The sequence below is a fragment of the Eleutherodactylus coqui genome, chromosome 7 (genome assembly GCF_035609145.1).
Source record: "Eleutherodactylus coqui strain aEleCoq1 chromosome 7, aEleCoq1.hap1, whole genome shotgun sequence".
Classification (NCBI taxonomy): Eukaryota; Metazoa; Chordata; class Amphibia; order Anura; family Eleutherodactylidae; genus Eleutherodactylus; species Eleutherodactylus coqui.
This window is the reverse complement of record NC_089843.1, coordinates 60,713,296-60,733,886: the sequence shown is the minus strand read 5'-3', so window position 1 is coordinate 60,733,886 and position 20,591 is coordinate 60,713,296.

Sequence of the window (20,591 nt, the reverse complement as noted above, 5' to 3'; positions counted from 1 at the left end):
TACCAGATCGAAACAGCAGCGCCAGGCATGTTCCTCAACCAGAGCCTTCCCTTCATCCATAGTTTCGTATTCTCCTTCTTTTTTCCCCCTTTTTTCCTTTTGCGTAGTTTTTTCTTAAAAAATTCTATAGTACTGATGCAATGATTGAAACAGAATCTTTAATTGTATGATATGTAACTAAAATAAAAAATTTATTTGAACCATAAAACTGAAGAGATTTTTTTTCCCATTAATTTCAATAGGGTTTAAAAAAATAACAGAGAGGCTTATTTGCTTCCATTCTGTAAGGTTTCTGCTTTTTTTTAATGGAAAAATAATGCTGCATTAATCAAACACCTCCTGCTTAACCCATTAATGCTACAGGACATACAGTTATGTCCTGTAGGTTCAGGGTATGTATGCAGGGGTTCATGCGTTCCTTACAGCCAATACCTGCTGCAACAGCTCCAATAAGCTGCAGCATAGCCAAAGCTGTTAATCCTGCAAATCTGACAGCGGCATTTAAATGCCCTAATCGATGTTCAGGAGTCCCGCACTGCATCCCGACCCCCCCCCCCCCCAATAAGATCACAGGTTGCTGTGAGGTTGCCATGGCAGCTGGGGGCTTTCTGAAAAGCCCCAGGGCTGCCATTGAAGATTGCCTTCATACCATGACCATGGCTTGATAGACTACCTCTCCGATTGCAGTATAATGTAATACTATGGTATTATATCATACTGTAGGAGTAATCAAAGCATTGCAAATTCTTGTTCCCTCTGGGGACTAAACAAATGTAAAAAGTTTTAAGAAATCTAAAAAAAAATAAAAGGTAACAAAAAAGTTAATAAAAATTTTTTTGCCATATTTATAATTAAAGAATCGAAAAATAAAACAAAACTATACATATGGTATCGCTGCATCCGTAAAAGTCCAATCTATAAAATAATGCATTAATTACCCCACACGGTAAATGTCGTGAGAAAAAAAAAACAATTAACAGAATTCTCCAAGAAAAAATGTAATAAAAAGCTATCAAAAAGTTGCATGTACTCCAATATAGTACCAAGAGAAACTACAGGACGTCCTGCATAAAGTGAGCATAAAAATAAAAAGTTCTAGCAGTCAGAAGATGGCAGCAGAAAATAATTAAAAAAAAATAAATGTCTTTGGAAAAAAATAAAAGTAGTACAGTATACAGTAAAACTATCTAAATTTGGTATCATAGTAATGACCCATAGAATATAGTTATGTCATTTTTGCTGCAGTGTGTACACCATAGAAACAAGATGCACCCAAATATGGTAGAATTTAGTTTTTTTTCCATTTCACTCCATTTAGATTTTTTAAAGCTTTTCAGTACATTATATGGTACATTATATAGTACGATTGAAAAATACAATCGGGATACTAGTTTCAGGGATTAAAGGGGTTGTTCAGTTATGAGACAACACCTTTTCAATAAGTGTGAAAATAATAAATAGAGATACTTACCCCTTCCCAAGCCGCTGGCATCCAGCGTGGTAGCTCGATGAGGTCCCAGGATTAGTTGTTACAGCCTTATTCTTTCAGCTGGTATCCCGCTCAGAGCACTCAGTGATAGCTCCAAGAACAAAATAGCTGTCTGCACTCCTGCTATTCTCGGAGCGATCAGCTTAGCAGGATACCAGCTGATGGCTTCGAGAACAAAGCAGCTGTATGCAGATGACAGTGATCCCACTGTCTTCTGCATACAGCATCCGCCTTCATTTACATGCTAATAAACTTTTAGGTAGCTAATTAGCTACTTAAGAGCTTATGCAAAGTGATCGCTTAAAATGCTGTTTGTGCAATTTTTGAGCGATCATCTTTCCGTGTAAATGGGCCCTAATTTATAGTAGAGTGTGTACACTGGTTTTGTGGTATATTTAAATCTAGGTCAGGACAGTGAAAGCCCCAGGTTCCAGCATGAATGCGTCCTTATCAGGACAATCCATTCATTATCTAGGTAGGGGCTATCAATTATCTAGAGTTCCACAGGGATGGTTCTCTTTTTCTTTGTTTTCTCTTTACCACTTACTGTTTGCTTTCTGGGTTCTGTGGTGTGAATAGTTCCAGAGCGTTTACTTCAGGAATACAGTTACCGCACGTTCGTAGCGTACGTGATAGATTGACTAGCCTTACTTTTTCTGTGGGATATTGTGTGGTAAATTTATGGATCTAGCAGTAGCAGTATAACCAGGAGCCGTGAAGTGGCCCGCTAGCTTCCATGTTTTGTACAAAATGTAAACTAATACCTCGTATTTATATTCAGCTTATCATCTGCTATTAGTGTTTGCATTTTGCCTGCTGTATGGTATGATTCCAGCTCTGTGTGTCAGCTCACTCTGTCTAGTTGTCCCTGTCATGTGGCATGTGTATGTATCCTGTTTTGGTGGCGTGGTTCCTAGGCGCAGCTAGAGACCAGATCCGAAGACCGCTGGGCCACCCTCTATTGGGGCGATGTCCTCGCTTAGGTAGGGACATGTCATCCTCCCGGTAACACAGGGTCAGTTGCTTGAAACCCGTGTGCGTGCATCTCTCTTTGGTCACGATCGTGTGGGCCCCGTGCTTAGTTTGCCCACACGATTGTAACATAATGCATACCAACATAATTCCCCCGAGTTACAAAAGGGGGTGCATTATGTTACGATCGTGTCGGCATGCCACCATGTCACTGGCCAGCCATATTGGACAGAGTGTGAGAGAACGACATGGTGAACAAACACCTAGGTTCTCTATGGAATCGCAGATGCAGAAGAGCATATGCAATTGAGATCGGTGTCAGGTGCTTCTATGAGAGGGGGCAGTTGTTATCTCTGCAGCTGAGTGGACACTTTGTTCAAACATGTCCACGTAGCGGATCTCGGTCAAAGATATTAGGTGGCTTGGAGGTTAGAGAAGGTTCACATTGGTCCACAGATCACCTAGATGTCCTCATCCAGGCTGGACCTTCCCGCTGAGATCCTTTCTACTGAAGGAAAAAAATTTTTGTTCCAGTGTTTCTGGATTGTGGTGCGGGTGTTAACTTGATTCATCATAAAGTGGTCAAACACTTGGTTTTAGGGGTAAGAGCACTGGAGCACCCAATTCCAGTGTCTGCTATTGATATTACTCCCTTGTCACAGAAAGTACTGGAATATGTGTTCCCAGATGTATGTATGAAAATTGGTTTGTTTCATACTGAGACTATTGCACTGTATATCATGGAGTCCCTCCCAGCACAAGTGCTGTTGGGTTTGCCTTGGTTGTGGGTGCATAACCCGGTAGTGGATTGGGTAAAAGGTGATATTATCAAATGGAATCCACCTTGTAGTCAAGACTGTATGTTCGTATAAGTGTCCGCGATTCAAGTGGTTGAATTACCTGACTTCATTCAGGAGTTTGCAGACGTCTTTTGTGAGGAGAGAGCAGACAGGTTACCCCCTCCTAGGTTAGAGGATTATTCCATTGATCTTATCCCAGGCTGTAAATTACCCAAAAGCCATATGTTTCCTTTCTGGGTCATATTATCACTTTGAAGGGTTTCAGGATGGACCCAAAAAAGGTTTGGGTGGTGCAAGACTGGGTGAGACCAGAAAATGTTATAGCTCCGCAGAGGTTTTTGGGATTTGCTAATTACTATCGGAGGTTTATTCGGGGATTTTCTGGAGTGGTTAAACCGCTGACAGACATGAGCAGGAAGGGGTGTTTTCCATCTAAATTGTCTTCCAAATCTTTACATTCTTTTCGGATGTTAAAAAGACGTTTTGCGACAGCTCCAGTTTTTGGTGCAGCCGGATCTGTCTATGCCTTTGGTAGTGGAGGTAGACACCTCAGAGATTGGGGCTGTTCTTTCTCAGGGTACTGACACTCTGCGGAACATTTGACCCCGTGCCTTTTTCAGCAGCAGAACAAAATCATGATATAGGGGACAGCGAACTGCTAGCCATCAAGTTGGCCTTTGAGCAGTGGCGTCATCTCCTCGAAGGGGCAGAACATAGACTGACAGTGTTCACGGACCACAAAAACATGATCTACTTTGAGTCAGCTAAAAGGCTTAATCCGAGGCAGGCACGGTGGTCATTTTTTCACATTTCAACTCTGTGGTCACGTACCGTCCTGGCAATAAAACTGTCAAGGCGGATGCTTTGTCCAGGAGCATTGTTCCAGCAGTATCAGATAGATCTCCTGTGCATATTCTCTCTGAAGGGATTGTAGTATCAGCGGTGTCACTTGATTTAGAGAAACAAATTTGTCAGTCTCAGGAGTTAGCTCCGCCGGATCTTTCTGAGGGGAGGCTTTTTGTGCAGGTAGATTTGCGTTTGCTGTCGGAGGTACATAGTTCGGTTCTAGCGGGTCATCTTGGAATCAATGATACTAAGAAACTACTTACTGGAAGTTTTTGGTGGCTGGGTTTAAGTAGAGATGTTTTTAGTTTTGTTTCCACGTGTGAGGTGTGTGCAAGAACTAAAGCGCCTCGGACTCTTCCTGCTGGAAGACTGTTAACTTTATCGATTCCTGAGAAACCTCAGACTCATTTGTCTAAGGATTTTATTACAGATCTGCCACTTTCAGGGGGCAATACAGTCATTTGGGTGGTGGTCGATCGCTTCAGAAAGATGTGCCATTTCGTGGCACTGCCCGGTCTCACGAATGCTAAGACTTTGGCAAAATTATTTATTTCTCAGGTGGTAAGATTACATGGTTTACCGGCTAACATCGTTTCCGATGGGGGAGTACAATTTGTTTCTAAACTTTGACAATTTATGTGTACCCGGTTGGGAATTCAACTCTCCTTTTCCTCTGCATATTACCCTCAGACTAATGGCCAGACAGAAAGGTGTAATCAGAGTTTATAGCAATACTTGTGGTGTTTTGTTTCAGACAATCAGGAGGAGTGGGTAAAGTTTTTGCCTTTGGCGGAGTTCGCGCTAAATAATAGGTCCTTGGAGTCCACGGGCACATCACCATTTTTTGTAACTATGGATTCCATACTTGTTTTGGCTCGTTCAGAGGTGCCAATGGAAAATGAGTTCTCCTCTAACCTGGAGACGATTTGGGAGAAGATCTAGAGAAATTTGAAGAAGACCGTATGCAATTACAAGCGAGTAGCAGATTGCAGGCGCTCGGTGGGGATTCACTTTGTGGTAGGAGACAGAATCTGGTTGTCAACCAAGAACAATAAACCCAAGCAACAGTCTTTCAAACTGGGTCTGTGGTTTATTGGTCCATTCAAAATCATAGAAAAGGTCAATGCGGCATCTTTTAGGTTGGAGATTCCTAACTCTTTGAGGATAGCTAATGTTTTCCACAAGGCTTTATTAAAATAGTATGTCAATACAGGAGATGGGTTGCCCCCCTTGCCCCAGTAGAGGTGGATGAAGATCTCTAATTTGAGGTCAGTTGCATTGTTGATTCCCGTCAGGTGTGAAATAAATTACAGTACTTGGTTCATTGGCAGGGTTATGTGCCAGAGGAAAGAAAATGGGTTCCAGTTGCGGAGGTTAATGCGCATCGCCTCATAAAGATAGACGTAATCCTGGTTGACCGGAATCTAAGCTTTCGGAGGCCCCTTATAGAAGGGGAGATATTGTTGTGTTGGTTTAAGTTGCACTCTGCTGGTGAATAAAACCATTACAATCAATGGGTTTTATTTACTCCATATTACGTGTGTATTTACACCCATGTGAAAGGACCCTTAGAGTTCCAGTACAGTTTTCGTAACAAGCCATTCACCGGTGTGATCATCGCATGACTACCACAAATTGGAAGGAAAAGATGGAGGTTTGCGTTGAATGGCTATTTTCATTATAACCTGAATAAGCTTTAGACTGTAGCAGATATTGCTCTTTTAATTTAGAAATAAACAGTAACGACCACTAAGAAACGACAACCCTATCAGCTAGGCAAACCAATTCTGCTTCAACAATGTCTAAATTTTGCATGGGCAATACTGATGAATGTGTGTTTCTGGAAGAAATCATTAAAACAGCCAATCTCATATAAAAGTAAATATTTTCGTAAGCAAAACCAATAAGCCTGCTGTTCAAGGTTAATTGGTTTGTGAAGACTGATGAGTCCCATGTCTCCACACGCTGCCTGAGAAATAGTTGTCCTTGTAATTACTGTTACAGTCCATGGCAGTAACATTATGACTAGTATTTACAGGCCTTACATAGCCTCTTTTCTGGAATCTCAGGCAATTGAGACTACAGTTACAAAACACATAGAAATGGATATATATCGTACATATGGTAATATATTACTAGACATCACTGTATGCTTCCAAGAAACCCTAGGCTAAGGGGTTGTGCCAGAATATCAAGTTATTCCCTATCATTGCTGAGATTCCCGTCAATCTCCTGAATGGAGGTCCCGTGTCCCCGATCCTCCTCACTGCAGGGTTACTGCACCCCTGCATTGAGGAAGAGACCGTGATTGGACCAGTGCGTTATTTACTTTCAATAGGACTGCTGAGGTAACGTAGACTCACCCACTTGAGTATTTCCATCAGCCCCATTGAAATGAATGGAGCATTGACTGCACACGTGAGTGCATAGGGAATAGCTTTAAATTCTGGTACAACCCCTTTACCCATTAAAAACTAACTAAGCTTTGCAGAATTGAGTTTTAATTAGGTTTTTGGTTTTAATGCTGAGCATCTTGTCATTGAATGTGATGACGTAAAACACAAGGCTGACTTGACCAACTCACCATGAAAGTACATGGAATGGTTTCCCCAAGAGGGTTTCCAGACCAACTGTCATTTCTACCATATTACAGATATAGTGGATCTGCAGCCCGGTCATGGTCACTCTCTCTGCAAACATCCTATTTCATATTTCACTTCCCTCTTGTTCTCCCCATTCCGTCTATCACTACAAAGACAGAGTCTATCTACTTGAATCCGGGGCAATATTGCTGAACCCACAAGACTTTCTTATCTAGCATCTAAATGGGGCTGACCTGCTTTGCCCGACAAAACTAGTGCAAAAAAGAGAACAACTACAAAAAAAACACATAATATTAAAAAAATGACCTTATCTATAACTTTGTAAAAAGCGTATTTTGGTATTGGAGGATTGTTGTATGTCAGCATTTTGGAACCATCAAACCAACCAATTATAGGGAGGGCAGAGACATCCCCGCACGTTTTGGCTATACTATTTCAGTAACACCCATAGAAGTTATTGGGAGTTACACAAACAGCACAGCAAGCTACGATGTTTCTTTAACTCCCAAGTTACATAGACAGTATAGCTCGCCTTGCTTCTGTCACATCTGATACAACTAGTTAGCATGACTAGAGATGACAAGTCCAAAGATGGAGTCAAATCAGAGGCAGATGATCTGGGTCTTTCTGGACTAATTAAAAGTACTATAGGTGCCATGAGAAATATGCAAACTAGTTTACCAGAACCATTCAAACCAGACTGGTCCTTCAAGGGAAGCACCCTCCCCGTAAAGGGCAACCTCTCTGCATGAAAGAGACCAAGATCCAGTTCTCGGCACACTAAGGAACCCTAATTATGAAACCAACTGTAGCAGTGATATTGAACACATGATGTTCTGGGCTCTAAAACACATGATACCATGATGTATAACCAGCAACCTAGTAATAACGGGACAGATTAAAGAACTTGAGCCTGATAGGCTGACTGGACTGAAAGATAACCAAGTCAACTTTTTATGAGGTCAAAAAATTACACTGGTCTCCATCAAATTTGCTGACCACATGCTATTACATTTTTGTAGATTTTGTTTATTCCGGCCAGGTCTAGTTTTCCAAGAAATCGTTGATATTGTTTTTGATAAACAGACTGTTCATTGTGTGTCTATTGAAGACATATGACATAACTATGATTGACATTAATGAGCTAGAATCTGAAGACTGAATCATAAAGATAGCGTGATTGATCCTTTCAAAGGAGATTAAATAAACAGAGAGCAAGAACTGATGAGTAACGTTGAACTCTTTCATGATTCCGGCATATGAATAAAGGAGTTATTATATATTAACCATTTCCAATCCACTGTCTGACCTCTGAAGACATCATGATTTAAGGCTGTACAGCTCCGATGTTGGAAGACATCTGTCAGGGTTCTCTTACTGTATATTGCCAGCCTCTCTGCTGTCGGAGCCTATCCAACGTGTCACCTCATGCAGTACTGGTTTTAGCCAGCAGATAGCGCCGTTTTATAACGGCAGAAAAAAAAGTATGCCCCCTAGGAAAATCGGGATACAAATTGGATTGGAAAGTGTTAATCCTATTGCAGTATAATTGCTTCAATAGACAGTTAAAGGAGATGTCCCGAGGCAGCAAGTGGGTCTATACACTTCTGCATGGCCATAATAATGCACTTTGTAATGTACATTGTGCATTAATTATGAGCCATACAGAAGTTATAAAAAGTTTTATACTTACCTGCTCCGTTGCTGGCGTCCTCGTCTCCATGGAGCCGACTAATTTTTGGCCTCCGATGGCCAAATTAGCCGCGCTTGCGCAGTCCGGGTCTTCAGCAGTCTTCTATGGAGCCGCTCGTGCCAGAGAGCGGCTCCGTGTAGCTCCGCCCCGTCACGTGCCGATTCCAGCCAATCAGGAGGCTGGAATCGGCAGTGGACCGCACAGAAGAGCTGCGGTCCACGAAGACAGAGGATCCCGGCGGCCATCTTCAGCAGGTGAGTATGAAGACGCCGGACCGCCAGGATTCAGGTAAGCGCTGTGCGGGTGGTTTTTTTAACCCCTGCATCGGGGTTGTCTCGCGCCGAACGGGGGGGGGGTTTAAAAAAAAAAAAACCCGTTTCGGCGCGGGACATCTCCTTTAACATCCAATTAACTCAATAGATAGTTATTTTTGTGAAGGTGTACGGACAGAATACAATAAACCCCACAATACAAACAGTCACACAAAGTAGAAGCCTGTAGACATAAAGTCCCATTTAGAGGAATCTCCTGCAGCCTCCCCACTGACAGCCAATGATAACAGCTCCCATGTTGCAGGTTCACGAGAGCGACTCTGTGCGGGATGAGTGTTGGTATCGTTTGCCTGACACTTGTTCCCTCTAAATGAAGCTTAACTCATAGTCTGCATTGAGTGTCTACAAGAAAGAGATCATGATTGTGCCAACATGAGTGTTAGGGCTTCTTCAGACAACCGTATGCACAAATACGAAGACCTCAGCACAACGTATTTGAACACGAACGAGTCATTTTTGCGTGCATAGTACTGCACATTTTGCACACACATGGCATGTTCACATACGCATGCAAAATACCCCTGCCCTGATTTAAAAGGCTATTTAGCCTAATGAGGTCCGGATATTTTCCTTTGGGCCCTTGCTCACAGGGAGCTTGGCGCGCAAAAATCACGCACGTAAAAACCACACGGCTATTAGAAGCAATGGTTTCCTATGGAAAGGTTCAGATGAACAATTACCAAACTATTATTTACAGAACTATTGGACTTTTATCTCATTTACAAACTCATCCTTTTGTACTGGTCCAATATTATGTTCTTCACAAGTTTGATAATTCCTCACCTTAGGGCTTAAACAGATGGGCGTGGTCTTGTCCTGTTTTGCGGGCGTGAAAATAACGACCGCAAAATGGGATGAAATGAAACCATTGATTTTAATGGCTTCATTTTCATCGGGATTCTCAACCGTTAATAGTACACGCGAGAAAAGATAGGACTTGCCTTCCCGTCTTTTTCTTTTTTTTAACTCACGCGCAATAGTGTGGAGTTTGAGCGGTAAAACAAAATGTAAGAATTTTTCTGCTTCGTGCATTAATACACACCGTAGTGGTGAGCGTATTAGCGCATGTGCCATGTGTTCAAGCCATTAAAATGAGCAATGTGTAAATTAACATTCCTCATTTGTAAAGAGTTCTGACCTGATGCATCATTTCTGACTCAGCACCTTCATATTGTATAGGGTCAGTACAAATAGTTAGGTCAGCACAAAAAAAATTCATATGTAGACTCGTGTTATGGCGTCCTTTCTCTAGAAACAGCTGTGCTCCCTATTATTTCCTGTACTAGTAATTACTAGGAAATTATAGCATCAGTGTTTCTGGTGGTGCAATGCGCCACACAGCTCTGCTACATGCACATCACACACACAAACAGCTGTGGTACATGAGTGTGTGACAGACACACACAGCTGTGCTACATGCCATGCGCCTGACAGACACAGCTCTGCTACATGGCATGCGCGACACAGACACAGCTTTGGTATGTGACATGCACCTGACAGACATGACATGTGCATGATACAAACACAGCTCTGCTACATTATATGTGCGTGACAGACACAGCTGTGCCACAGTACATGCACATGTTACAAACTCAGCTCTGCTACATGACTTGTGCATCACAGCACAGAAACAGCTCTGCTACATGACATGCCCGTCAAAGACACAGCTTTGACACAGGACATGCGTATGGTACAAACACAGCTCTGCTACATTATATGCGCATGACAGACACAGCTGTGCCACAGTACATGTGCATGTTACAAACTTACCTCTGCTACATGACATGCACGTAACAGCACAGAAACAGCTCTGCTACATGACATGCATGTCACAGACCCAGCTTTGGCACATGATATGTGCCTGACAGACATGATAGGCTCATGGTACAAACACAGTTCTGCTACATTATATGCGAGTGACAGACACAGCTGTGCTACATGACATGCGGATGTTACCAACTCAGCTCTGCTACATGGCATGTGCATCACAGCACAGAACAGCTCTGCTATATGACATGCCCGTGACAGACACAGCTGTGCTCCAGTACATGTGCATGTTACAAACACAGCTCTGCTACATGACATGCACATCACAAACACAGCTGTACTGCATGACATGCGCATGTTATAAACACAACTCTGCTACATGACATACATACATCCATGCCCACTATACACATTACACGCACAGCACATTGGACAAAATGCCACTTACAGCTCTACTACATTTATGCTGACTGCACACATGACACACACAGCTCCTAAATACATTGATGAGCCCCTGGTCACGTGATCCCTGACTCCACCCACAGAGGTAATCACATGATGGTGATGTCATTACAGGTCCTGGTAGTTTCTGCTGCCTCATCCAGTGTACACATATTATCAATTTCTGCAACACCTCAGCCGTATTCAGCAATTCCAGCAACCAGATTGGTTCTGATTCACAATTCCAGCAACCTGATTGGTTGTTTGGGTTGGCTGATTCAACCTGATTGATTGTTTAGGTTGGCTTATTCAACCTGATTGGTTGTTAGGGCAGAGCTGTAGCAGAAATTGATAATATGCCCAGTGTACAGTACTTTCTACAAAACTCCAGAATGGCTCCTCCCACAGCAGTGACGTCACTGCAGGTCCTTCAGCCCGCCAGTCTCTGTGGTGGTGGTAGGTCAGTGTCACATGTCAGGACCACTGATCTGTGGCGGCAACAGGTTGGTGTCTCCTGTCAGGACCGCTGAGTTGTGCTGGACATAATAACAGCTAAGTTGTATTCTCAGTGTGTTAGGACCAGCTATGACGGTGCCAGGTAGCGAAGTTACGATGGCACCAGGGGGTGGATCTATGATGTCGCCAGGGGCTGAGCTTGAGAATCACTCACTCACATACTAACGGACAAGTGGTCATCATTAGTAGTTTGATAACTGGTTGGCTGGTGTCCCAACATGCTGGCATATTTTTTTTCTATCTTGACTGTATAGTATTGCAAATCACTGGAAAAAGGGAATATACAGCAAAATCACAGAAAATGGCCATATACTTATTGATACAATTGGGCAGGTAGAAGCGCCACATCCCTCAACATGCAGGCAGCCAGATAGCTATATGGAGGAGCAAGTAACACATGCGCAAGGTACTGATGAACAACCACTTACACACTCTCTTTATATTGAGGGGGCGGTTAATTAGCACAATACCTGCAGACAGATATGGCATGCAAAGGGTGTCAGGCCACATGGTACGTGTAGCGCACACCATGCAGGCCTACTACCTATTAATGACGCAATATTTCAGTCCAGTGGGTTGCCCTACACCTCATGGGAGAACCACACTGACACCCTGGGCTCCCCCAGCGTTCAAACCTGTTTGCATGTCACTGATACATACTGATAAATACGAGGTATTGGCTAATATTTTGGTCAAAATACGTGGGCTCATGCCAGGTGTCCTTATCCTCTTGTAACACTACCTACACTAACATCAATTTAAAATCACTGAAAAAAGGGAATATACAATAAAATCACAGAAAGCGACCATATACTTACAGTACCAATGTACTGATAAAAGAGGGCAGGTAGAAGCACCACATCCCTCAACACGCAGACAGACAAACTGCTAAATTTACCATTTTCGCTGTCTGCTTGTTGAGGGATGTGGTGCTTCTACCTGCCCTCTTTTATCAGTACATTGGTACTGTAAGTATATGGTCGCTTTCTGTGATTTTTTTTTTGTGTTTAGCATTGGAGCTCAGGCCTGAGCTGTAATACCATACATGACCCATGGAGAACAGTGGCAGTAGTGTTTTTTGAAAAAAAGTAATTTTTTTCATCTCCTAATATACCTTTCTTATTCCCAGCCAAGACAAGTAAAAAACAAAACACACAAAATATAGATGATCTTTGGCCTCCCTCACACAGGCGTTTGCAGAAATGCAGCGTATTTCAATGCTGTGTTTACTGCAGATTCAGCTCGGTTTCAGTAGCGCTAGCATCCATTATGTCAGAGTTTGGCATGCGTTTTCAACACAGCTGAAAACGTAGCCAAGGATGCTAAAAAAATAAAAATCAATACTCACCTTGCAGGTGCCATCGGTGACTCTCCGGACCTCCGTGCAGGCTGCCGGGCACTTGTCAAGCCGGCAGAGGATCTTTTGCTAGTGACGGGGATTGGAAACACCCGCCTCCAGCAAAAGATTGCTCTGATTGGCTGAGTCAGCTCAGTGACAGCCCGCTCATATACTTACCTATTCCTCCCCAGGCAACCTTCTTACCGCATCTTCTCCTTTCCGATCTTCTCCTGTATCCTACAGTCCCCCTGGGTCATGTCACCGCAAGCTGGCCAATTCTTCTTCTTCCGGTGACGAAGCATCCATTCTCGGCAGTCTCCTTCCTGCAGGTCAGTTGACCCAGTCACTAGTGACATAACATTCCCAGCCTGGCAGGGAATGCCTAGCTATTGCTGAGACTGTGCATGCGTGCTGTCTTGCTGCAATAGTATATATGAGCACTCGCGACGAGGCAGCACACATGCGCAGTCTCGGTGATAGCTCGGCATTCCTTGCTAGACATTGAACGTTACGTCACTAGTGACATAACCTGTGCAGTGCCCAAAGTTAGCGGGGCCCCTCCACAATGTTAAATGTTTGTCTTGTACCATTGCATTGTCAGTGTCTTACATGTAATGTGCATTTGATGTGTATTGCACCTTTGCAGCACTTAATGAGTTATTCTCTGGGTTATGTCTGAGAAATGTATCTTGTTCTTTGTCATGGGACTGTGATTTTATATATATGTTAGTAAGAATGCAAGTGACAGTTCTTCTTTGTGAGAGTCTGCCCACACACAGACACTACCTTATCGGTCTGCGTGTGGAAGAATGGAAGAAGCGGAGCGATTGTCAGAAGCTCACCTTGGACCCATGGAACCCAGGAGCCTCCAGTACTTTTGTGAATGAAACTGCTTCACAGTGAGGAATAGGAACAAGTGTAAGTTGGCCAGTGTTGAGAAAGCTTGTACCAGGAGAAGGATAGCGCACAGATAACTAGGACTGTGAGTTGCTTGTATGCCCCGAGAGCCTCCACTGCTGATATTCTGCATTTGTTTATGGACTGTTTATTTAGTTACTGATGGTTGTAAGAAGTTAAGTACAAGGACATTACCCACCGTTTTCTGGTTTGTCCAGAAAGTTATCCCTGTTTGCGGCCTACTTTATTACAACCTAAGGATTCACAGCAGAGGACGGAACGATAGCGTCACGAGTGACAACGGACTTTAAGGTAACCTCTAGTTACCCTTCCCCTGTGACCTCCCCTAGCATTAACTTGGACGGGTCCCAAGCTACCCTCAGGGGAGGAGATGGTAGAGCCACCATGACACAATTCGCCCTTATCTCCTTGGCTGTGGGCCCGCTCCTCGAACGCTGCACCTACACCGACCTGCCGGAAGAAGAATGCCAAGAATGAATTGGAAGAGGATGCAGTCTAGCTTGCGGTGAGGTGACCCAGGGGACTGCAGAAGATCGGCGAGGAGAAGACGTGATAAGAAGACTACCTGGGGAGGAATAAGTAAGTAGCAGTTTTTTTCTAATGACAGAATCGCTTTTAATGACATTGGCCAAATGTTTGGGGTTGTTGTCCTGCAGCAGAATAAATCTGGAGCAACCAGACGCCTTCTGTTTTTGAAAAAAATACTTTACAGCATTTTTTCGTACCTTCCTAAAACTTTTACACTGTTCTGTATATAAAAAGACAATTTAGTTGCCAAGAAGGTTTAGTACACCAGCATTTCGGAACCAATTCTGAAGACAGATCAACATTCATCATTTACTAAGGAGCTGAACTTTACATAATTATATTCTTAACTGCACATAACATCATGAATGTAGTAAAAACCGAATTGGGCAATCACCTTCACCGATGGGCATGTAAAATGATGTCATTCATACTCAATGTTAGAGCCCTAAATGTATTCTCTTTAAGCTTTTGTTTAGTGTTTTCTGTACTAATCTTTCAAAGCAAGAAAAATAAAGGACCTGCATCGTCAGAACTCAGGAGCATTAACGGTCAAGAGCAGAAGAAACTATCCATCCCCTGCAGCCCGGGTTTCCAGGGAGAGGTTCAAGCATTCAGACGCTCAGCTTAATCAGGCTGGAAAATGCTCCATCAAACCTGGCTAAGTTTCCATGAAACCCAGCATGCATGTTAATTGCAGCAAATGCTAAAGGCTTTTCGTTTTGGCGGATATTGCACATTGGATTTACAGACCATAATAATATACATTTAGAAGATGGCTTAAAAAGCAGATGCAAAGCAGGTAAACATGCTCTTTAGTACTTCGCGCTTATGTTCTCATTTCTGTTTGTGAGAGATACAGAAATATTGTTCATCTGCAAATCCTGAAAAAGTAAAGGATAGTAATAACGCTAAAATAACAGGCGTACGAAGACGGAAATCTGCATCTAAGGGCTCTTTCACTTGAGCGTAGGCGTTTTTACGTTTTCACGTCCACGCCATTTATTGGCATGAATGGACGTTTTTATGCACTCACGGCCAGCGTTTTCTCGCCCATTCACGTGACCGTGAGCGTCATTATTAGCGGAAAAAAATACATTAAACCCCGGAAAACCCTTGCCAGGCATAAATCCTTAGGATGCCTTCCAATAAGGTTTTCGCAGCGTTGGACACTGCTAAAATTCCTCCCCCCTCACTTTTTTCCACTGCTCCCATAGGAGTCTATGGGAGCCGCCGACGTATATTGGCAAAAGATAGTTCCAGAACTATCTTTTTGCCCAGCGTATATGCGCCAGCGCGTATTTCGGTTGCGTATGTTCCATTTTTGACAGTTCAACGTTTTTATGCGTCGTATATTCGCCCATGTGAATGGATGCACTGGAAACCAATGGCTCAGATGGTCCCATATATTGGCCGGGCGTAAAAGCGACAACATTTATGTGGTCGTGTGAAAGAAGCCTAAATAGTGAATGCGGTTGAAAGTCGTTCAGGCCATTCAACCAATCTGAATGTAAAATCGCTGTGATATATCTTTACTGTCTTTTATGTTGTTGTTTCCATTTTTATGCTGCTCTGTGTAGAAAAAGATATGGAAACTGAAAAAAAAAGAAGTGCTGTGGATTCTGAATCCGCAGCCTGTCTATTTATGCTGAGGGATGACGCTGCGGAGTCCAACCCTTGAAATACGAGGGTTAAATTTCGCAACTGCTCAGCAATTAAATACTCAACCAAATCCGCATCTTTGGGCGGTTTCACATGAGCCTTTGCGCAATTGTGCACACCTCAGCACAACGTATTGCGGAGTGAACGAGGTAGATTTGCACACATATTGGGGCATAGTACTGTACTTTTTGCGCTTGCAGGGCCTGTTCAGACTCGCACGCGACACCCGCCTGCCCGGATTTAAAAGGCTTTTTAGCCTAGTGAGGTCCTGATGTGTTCTGTTTTTCACAGATTTGCACGTTTGCGCCATTCCTATTTCTATGGGGCCTTTGCTGCGCAATATATTGACATCAATGAGTTCTATTCTTTGCGCATTGCATGCATTTGTATATATTTTACATGCAGCAAAAATGTGCACAAATACAGTCAATCTGAAGCTGCCTGGGAATGACAGATGTGTCATTCTCACAATTGTCTATGAGGGGGCGCAAATGAGCACATATGTACGCGCGAGTATGCGCAAAATACTGCGCATACCCGCGAACCCTGGCCCCTAATTTGGCCTAATAGCCATTAAAATCAGGACGGGAGTGATTCCCCCGCCAATGTCAATGAGCGGTGCCTGCGCAAATACGCACAATACTTGTGCAGGCACACACGCAAAAAACACTCCTTCTCTACGCAAATACGTTGCACTGGAACAAGCGTTTTCGCACTTACACTCCCCTGAAGCTGCCCATATATTTAACACGCTTGGTCCATAAGGGGTTAAAATGTACATAGCCTGGAAAATAAAATGCTGGTACGATGATTGGAGGAAAAAGTCTTAAAGGGTTTGTGTTATTTGGGAAATCTTTGTAAATGTGCCCCTCTAAGGGCTCACTCACACGGGCATATTGTCAATGTGTATTAGGCGGTATTCACACGGGCGTTTTATCACAGCGATTTTGCCATACCCGGCCCGATTTAACAGGAGACGGAGCCGCGTCGTGGTTGCGGCTGCCCCCTGATCGTGTGATTTTCGGACACGTTTCAGCCGTGACTCGTGCGGCTGAAAATCACATTGCCCGTGTGAAGGCGCCCTTAAACTTGTATTCTTCACACACGTAATGCGCGGTGCTAAAACCCCCTTGATTTCTATTGGGCAGCTCATACCGGCGGATTTTCCATGGATTTAGCCCTAGTCAAAGTGCATTTATCTTCATGGTTTCCGCACAGAAACCAAAATGAAGTATTGACATGTCAATTTTTATTTTACTGTACGTGGATTTAAATATCCACGCCATATGAGCGAATTTACATTGCAGTCATTAGAAAACTAAAATGGCGTGGATTTTGGTATGGAAAAATATATCATGCGAACGAGGCTTTAGTGGGGGGTCCCAGTACCTGAACTCCGCCCAAGCCACAGTATCTTCAAGTGTTTTTATAACATGTCATAAGATAGAAAAAAAGTGCACGCATTCTTAAAAGGGTTGTTCGAATTAATAACATATCAGAATGAAGCTGATTGGCTGCTCTGGCTGATAGATCGAAGTTCCAAGTGGGGACCCAGTGATGATACCTAAGGGCTCACTCACATCGGTGTATGTGGCACAATTTTTTACATGTGATTTCTTTTGGGCCACTCATACCTGCTGCGTACTTTTCACATGTGTATTACATGCATGAAACAAAATGCAACATGTCCCATTTTGGCGCATATTACGCACCCATATAAGCTATGGGGATTCAACATATGTAGCAAATACACGTTACATGCATATTTGCTGAGTACTGCATATTAAGTATTATTCTGTTGTCTATACATGACTATGGGGGCGGCCATCTTTCCTGAGCTACAATTAACAGCATTTAGTGAGATGCTTTACAGCAGCCTCATGGGCCATTCACTCAATGGACAGGAGTGGGCCTGTTGACTTGCATGGGAGATGTTCTAGACCTATGACCTGTGCGGGGGTCATTTTGCAGGGAGGGGAGTAGATAGTCACAGCTTATACCTATTGTGAATGGTGGATCCTGTGTTACCTACAAATAGGTGTTACCTGCCACTGTAATCCTGCCTGAGATGTTAGTGAGATGACTGCTGAAACGTTTTCTCCACAGAACAGGAAGTGAAAGACTGTTATTAGACTCTGTGGTCAGTGTGAAAAATAAAGGATTTCAGGATTTCTTTTTCAATATTCAGTGTGACCGAAAGTTTAAAAAGTCACGAAAATTCTTTAAAAATATGTTTAACCCAAAAATGTGATTTAAATAATAGGTGATGCTCTGATGACACTTTCCCTTTAACCATTGTCCATTCTTCTGCCAATATCTTTTGCAGCTGCACATACTGTACATAGGGGCATGTATCAGTATAGCCTGCCTTATCTGTCTCTAGCCTATGCAGCTTGGTATCGTGTGATTATTTGTCAGATCCATTTGCCATAGCTTGACAAAGTCTTTGAAGCCTGAGACAGATGGCTCTTTATGCAGTAGTTAACCAGTTTGATGATGTTAATAAGCGAATCATATTTCCTGCAAGAAACTTCAATAGACATTGTACGTAAGGCTTCTTTTTATATCACGGGCGAGAAAAATACTCGCAGCATCATCCATAACTGAAATCCATTTGACTCAGTGACTGTTGGTATTCCTTTTTTTGTTTTACACCCTGACAGGCACAAACGGCGCAGTATTTCCGCTTGAGTTCTCTTGCATATTTAAAAAGAGCACCAGAATGTATAATAAAACCTACAGCTCTCCGGCGCACCGCCATGAATTTCAAGTGATTTTCAACACACCATCGAACAAGCTTCACGGGTCACAGAAAACAAAGGTTTCAACTCTGATTCTGCATTGATTAAGTCAGTAATAGGCAACCTTTGACACTCCAGCTGTAGACGAAATTCAACTGGATTTCCCATGATGCTCAGCCAGATGCTGAGCATCATGGGTGATGAAACCACAATTTAGCAGCACGATCTAGGGAAATCATTGGGTATGCATGAACGTTATTTCATATTGAGTTGCTGTCGGCTTGCTGCGATCAATGGCTGATAGGCGAGCATTGACTGTAGCTTGGTTCATTGACCACACTCCGGTAAAGTTAGCGGAAATGTAAAGGATTTCTTACTAGTCTATATAGGAGCAGCAATTCGGATGCAGAGGAGTAGGTTGGAGCTCTTGTGTAAAAGTTTGGAATGCCACAGCCCCCAAATTTTAGGGGCAGGGGTGTACAATAGCAGATTAGAGATTGCCAAGACGGTATTGGGAGTCTTACAGGCTATGCAATGCTCCATAGTAAAAGGGAATGCAGATGGTAGATGGAAAAATGTATAAGGAAGAGACAGGTTGGTATGCGGGGTGTAGTCAAAAATACGGATCCAGCGCTATATATGATTACTGAGAAAAGAATAATGTACTTGAGTAGGAAGGCATGGATGCTCTCCACGATGGTATGGCACATGAACCCCTGGGGGCCCAGAACATAGATTTCAATTTTGTGTTGGGGCCTCTGTAAGAGATAAAGAGTGAAACCCAATTGCTAAGTTGAAGAGTAGCACGTGAGAAGCAGAAATCCACTTTCTGCATCTCAACGTTCTGTGGGACCGCAGCTATGACTGAAGGAAAGCGTACTTGAAGTGGCCTCCTTCTGCCATGGGAGTTATTCGACAATGCAGCCCACGGCTGACGCTATCATTGTGGGACCGTGTTTGTGAATGGTGAAGAGCCGATTCAGTGCAGATGCAATACAGATTACCAGTAACAGCACAACCCAATCAGAAGACAATGCAAATTTCAGTGTGAATGTGTGGGTTGAAATTTGGGGGCAATCACCTCATTAGACCTGTTTCCATTTCAGGGGCTCTCAACGCGCATCAGTACCTCAATCTCCTGCAGTTGGCAGTGGATTATTTGCCCCTATCATAGCAGAAAGAGGCCAGTTCCGAGTACACTCTCCTTATTTTAGTTATAGCGGCAGTCCCACAGCATTTAACGAGACACTGGGAGCAGATTTCTGCTTCTCGCATGATGGTCTTTAACTTTGCAATTGGGCTTTACTCTCTATCTCTTACAGGGGCTACAACACAAAACTGAAATCCATCTTCCAAAGACCCCAGGGGCCCGTGCACCACACCATCGTGTAGCACATCCATGCCTCCCTAATCAAGTATGCTATTGTTATTTCAATATAGGACACCCGTACACCCGAGATATAGACCACACCCCGTATAGGCTACAATATAAAGACGTGTTGGGGATGCAATCAAGATAGGTAATACGGTAAGATCTAAATGGGGGGATGGACCACCCCATTTAACTATATATTCATGATGATGTTATTTTAAACGGTTATATTTAGAGATGAGCGAGCACGCTCGTTTAAGTCTTTTTGAGTAACTGCTTACTCGTCTGAGCACCATGCGGGAGGGCGGTGGGGGGGAGAGAGAGAGATCGGACAAGTAAGCAGTTACTGGAAAAGAGCATCAGCCTTAAACGAGCGTGCTCGCTCATCTCTAGTTATATTATGTTGGAGATACGAACTTCGCAAGTTACGAACAATCTGTCCTGCACAGTATGATGTAATGCTATGGCATGCTGTGCATGGACCGGACAGGCTTCTATCAATCATAGGTAGATAATAGGTAGATTCAGTGGCTAATTCCAGAGTGATTCAGAAATTTGTAAGCCCAGGTAGTCTA